Below are 5,167 nucleotides of genomic sequence, written 5' to 3' on the forward strand. Positions count from 1 at the left end.
ATACAACAAACCACAGACACATAATATTCAAACTGTTCTGTTGGTGTGCTGAAAACAAAAAGAATGAGGTAGATATTGAAGACAGCCAGAGAAGAGTGTTTACATACAGAGGAACAAAGATAAGAACTACGGCAAACTTCTCAACAGTACATGACGGGACCAGCAGTTGGCGTAATGGCTATGTCGGTGGACTTCCATGTAGTTGACCATGGTTAGAGTCCCAGACCCGGTGGCTTAAACTCACGCTGGGTGCATGTGTGTGTGTGCCCAAGATCCCAAGAGGAAAATGGAGAAAGGATTGTGGTGTGGCCATCCCCCAACACACCCAAGATCCCGAGAGGAAAATGGAGAAGGGATTGTGATGTGGCCATCCCCCCCTGCGGGGTGAGTTCTCGCTTTCTGTCTCTGTCTCTCTATCTCTCTGTCTCTCTGGCAAGTGCACACGCCCTATAGTGAAAACCTCTCCAAAAGGAAAAAAAAAAAGGAAAGTGCTGAAAGGAAGAAAAAATACACTAAAAAGAAAATAAATAAATTTCAAATTTTATATGTAGCAAAAATATTTTGGAAAACATTACCAGCAAAACCTTACTACAGAAAAGTTGAAGGCCTATAAAACCAGAAAAAAAAAAAACTTAGATACACACAAAGAAATGAAAACTGGAAATGGCATAAATCAAAGCAAATATGAAATTCATTTTTTCATCTTCTAATTGATCTAAAGATAACTGACTGCTTAAGAAAATATAGTAGCAACGTTTTGTTTATAGCACATGTAAACATATACAATGAGACTCCAAAAAGTTTGTAGAAAATAAAAATATGAGTTTATTTTGATGCCCCTAATTTTTGTCGTATTACACACTTTCCATTAACATTTTGAAGACCCTCATACAGAAGAGGGAAAAAAAGAGGAAAGATACTTTATTTAAAATATATTTTTATAGAATATTTCATCTAACAATTGAGGAATACATATTCTTTGCTGGTGCACTTGTAATGTTCACCAAGCTAAATGAAATTCTTGACCATTTAACAGACTATAAGAAGTATAAAGAATGTCAATCATACAGACCATTAACCTGGAAATCAATTAAAGAAGAAAATGTCCAAATATTTAAAAATCAAGCAACCTATTTCTAAATAACTCAGGTCTAAAAAGACATCATAAGGAATATTAGAGAACATCCTGAATTGTTATGAAAACACACAAAACACCAAAGTAGGTAAGATCTAGTCAAAATAATGATTTGAGGAAAATTTATAGTTCTAAAATGCTTACATTAGGAAAGAAGAAAGATTCAAATCAATGACATAAGCTTTTTCCTTAAGAAACTTAGAAAAGTGCCAAGAAAATTAAAGGAAGAAGGAAGAAATCATAAAGATTAGAGCATAAGCCAATAAAATTAATAAGAGAAAACTCATGGCGAGGGACCAGCAGACGGCATAGCAGTTATGTCGCTGAACTCCCTCGTGGCAGGCCACAGTTCAAGTCCTGCACCCAGTTGCTTCAAAGTCACACCAAGTGGGTGTATATGTGTGCCCAAAATCCTGGGAGAAGAATGGAGGAGAAGGAATTGAGCATGGCCATCCTCCCTGGGGGTCATTTCTCACTTTCCCTCTCACTGTCTCTGTCTCACTCTCTCTCTGCAGTGAATGCAAACTCCCTAAGACAAAAGCTCACGAAGAAAAATTTAAAAAAGAAAACTCACAGGCACATGGTCTTAAGGCTGAGCCGTGGTGGATGTTTCTAGGGCAGCGGATTCCCAGCCTGTGAGCCTGGGAGCCCTCTGTGCAGCTTCCTCCCTTCGTCTCATAACCATGTCCACCAATGAGAATGCAAATTCACCAGCTGCCCATCTTAACAGATTCAAGAACAAGGGAAAAGACAGTACAGAAACGAGGCGGCGAAGAATAGTAGTGAATGTGAGCTGAGGAAAGCTAAGAAGGATGACCAGATGCTGAAAAGGAGAAATGTAAGCTCATTTCCTGATGACACTACTTCTCCACTGCAGGAAAACCGCAACACCCAGGGCACTATAAATTGGCCCATTGATGACATTGTCAAAGGCATAAATGGCAACAATTTGGAAAGCCAGCTCCAGGCTACCCAAGCTGCTAGGAAGTTGCTTTCTAGGGAAAAACAGCCCCCCATAGACAACATCATCCGGGCTGGGTTGATTCCAAAATTTGTGTCCTTGGGCAGAAATGACTGTAGTCCCATCCAGTTTGAATTTGCACGGGCACTCACTAGCATTGCTTCTGGGACGTCAGAACAGACGAAGGCTGTGGTGGACGGAGGCGCTAACCCAGCCTTCATTTCTCTGTTGGCCTCTCCCCAGGCGCGCATCAGTGAGCAAGCTGTTGTGGGCTCTAGGAAACATCGCAGGGCTGGTTCAGTTTTCCGGGACCTGGTTATCAAGTATGGAGCAGTTGACCCGCTGTTGGCTCTCCTTGCAGTTCCTGATATGTCATCGTTAGCATGTGGTTACTTACGTAACCTTACCTGGAAACTTATAAACCTCCGCCGCAACAAGAATCTCGCACCCCCGCTAGATACTGTTGAGCAGATTCTTCCTACTTCAGTTCATCTTCTGCATCACGATGATCCCGAAGTATTAGCAGATACCTGCTAGGCCATTTCCTACCTTACTGATGGTCCAAATGAACAGATTGAAATGGTTGTGAAAACAGGAGTTGTTCCCCAACTTGTGAAGCTTCTAGGAGCTACCGAATTGCCCACTGTGACCCCTGCCCTGTCACGCAACTGACGACTCCGGAGACGGTCTTCTCTTCAGCACTTTATTTCCCCAGGCTATGTTACAGAAGTTCTTCTCCTTTCCCTTTCCCCAGGGCCTTATAAAGGGCCCCTAGCCAATCAGATCATTGTCCACGTGCACGGAAGCCAGTCCTCGAAAGAGGATTGGTTGCATGCGGTGTTCCCGTGCTCTCCATGCTCCTTGCGCACCACTTCCTCGAAGTTGTTTACAACTTCGAGCGCTTAGTGAGCTTCCGCTAGGTGCCATCTTTAAGATGAGCACTGTAGGCGATGGGCGGGGGCGCTCCACAGATTATTACCAAATCAAAAAGGTGGAGCTGAGAGCAAGAGATGGTCGGCAGGGCCAGATACAGCATGTTGTGAATCACAGGTTAGTCCCGGCCCTTGTTGGCGTGCTCTCCAAGGCTGACTTTTCTTTTCTTTTTTTTTTTTTTTTTTTTTGAGAGGTTTTTGGTCTATAGGGCTCATGCGCTTGCCAGACAGACAGAGAGAGACATAGAGACAGAAAGCAAGAAATCACCCCCCAGGGGGGATGGTCATGCCGCAATCCCTTCTCCTCCATTTTCCTCTTGGGATCTTGGGCACGCATGCACACGCGCCCGGCATGAGTTTTAAGCCACCGGGTCCTGGACGTGAACCACGGTCGACTAATTGGGAGTCCAGCGACATAGCCATTACGCTAACTGCTGGTTCCCCAAGGCTGACTTTAAGACGCAGAAGGAGGCTGTGTGGGCTGTGAACAACTACACAAGCGGCAGAACAGTGGAGCAGATTGTGTATCTTGTCCACTGTGGCATCATAGAACCGCTGATGAACCTCTTAACTGCGAAAGATACCAAAATTATTCTGGTGATCTTGGATGCCATTTCAAATATTTTTCAGGCTGCTGAGAAGCTAGGAAAAACTGAGAAACTTAGTATAATGATCGAAGAATGTGGAGGACTGGATAAAATTGAAGCCCTACAAAACCATGAAAACAGGTCTGTGTACAAGTCTTCATTAAACTTGATTGAAAAGTATTTCTCTGTAGAGGAAGAGGAAGATCAGAATGTTGGGCCGAAACTACCTCTGACAGCTACACCTTCCAAGTGCAGGATGGGACTCCTGGGGCCTTTAACTTCTAGACTGTCCAGCTGAGGCACAAAGGGGTTTGTCTGTGCTGTGTTTGGTATCAGTTTGTCTTACTGTTTCTCTACCAAGAACTCTTTTTAAATGTGGTTGTTATTGTAGCACTTTTTTACAACGAAACTATACTTGAACAGTTCCAAACTGTACATACTGTATGAAGCTTGTCCTCCAAATGGGGTTCTTATTTCTATGTGGAATTTCATACCTTCCAAGGTCCTGTAAATAAAATTAAATTCCACCCTTTTCTTTAAAAAAAAAAAAAGAAAAGAAAACTGGTGGAGAATATTGATAGAAGTTAGTTCTTTAAAAGATTAATAAAGGGGCCAGTAGGTGGCATGGTGGTTAAGGCACTAGACTCCTACATGACTGACCATGGTTCAGGTCCTGAAACTGGTGGTTTGCTTTCTCACTTTCTCTCTCACTCTCTCTCTGCTGAGCACACATGCCCTATAGCAAAAACTTGATAAATTTAATAAATAAACAATTTTTTTTAAAAAGATTAATAAAATTGACCAACCTCTAGTCAAACTAACCAAGAATAAAAGAGAAGACACAGATTACAAATACTAGAAATCTTTTACAAAGGTTATCACTATGTAACTTACAGATATTTAAAGGATAGTGAAAGAACGACCCTATTGCATACATTTGACAGTTCAGTTCAAATGGACATGTTTCTTGAGACACAAATAAATGAACTGATTTTATGTCTTTTGAAGAAATTTTATTTCTAATTAAAACTCTTCCATCAAAGAAAATTCCAGGCCTGGATGACTTCATGGTGACTTCTACTGAACATGTAAGAAACAAACAATAATGACTGTATACAAATTCTCCCAAAGTATATAAGAGATGGGAACAATTTTCAACTCATTTAAGGAAGCCAATATTACCTTGATACCAAAACCAGATAAACATATTATAAGAGGGCCCACCCTGTAACAAACACAGCAGTTAAAAGAGCCAGATCTTACATGGCCAAGCACAGTTTGAATACCAGCCATGGTAGCTTGAAAAATATACAAGGTGCATGTGCAGGCATGCCCAAAATTCTGACGGGAAGAAGGAACAAGGAAAAATGGATTGCAACATGACGAAGCCACATGAGGAAGTGCCTTCTCTCTCTTTTTTTTCTCTCTCTCTCTCACTGGTAAGTGCACATACCCTGTGGCAGTTAAAAAAAAAAAGTCTATAAGAAAAGTTAAAGCCTCTCTGCTCCTCCCATCCAGGCAGAAGAAGCCACGGACCTTCAGGACAAGGTTC

At 41.8% G+C, this 5,167-nt stretch overlaps 1 pseudogene; it reads left to right on the forward strand.

Moving 5' to 3' along the window:
• The first annotated feature begins 1,797 nt into the window (after positions 1 to 1,797).
• On the forward strand, positions 1,798 to 3,924 carry LOC102477968 (importin subunit alpha-1-like; annotated as a pseudogene).
• Positions 3,925 to 5,167: the final 1,243 nt, after the last annotated feature.

Source organism: Tupaia chinensis, unplaced genomic scaffold, assembly GCF_000334495.1.
Source record: "Tupaia chinensis unplaced genomic scaffold, TupChi_1.0 Scaffold000208_1, whole genome shotgun sequence".
In the NCBI taxonomy this organism is placed as follows: domain Eukaryota; kingdom Metazoa; phylum Chordata; class Mammalia; order Scandentia; family Tupaiidae; genus Tupaia; species Tupaia belangeri.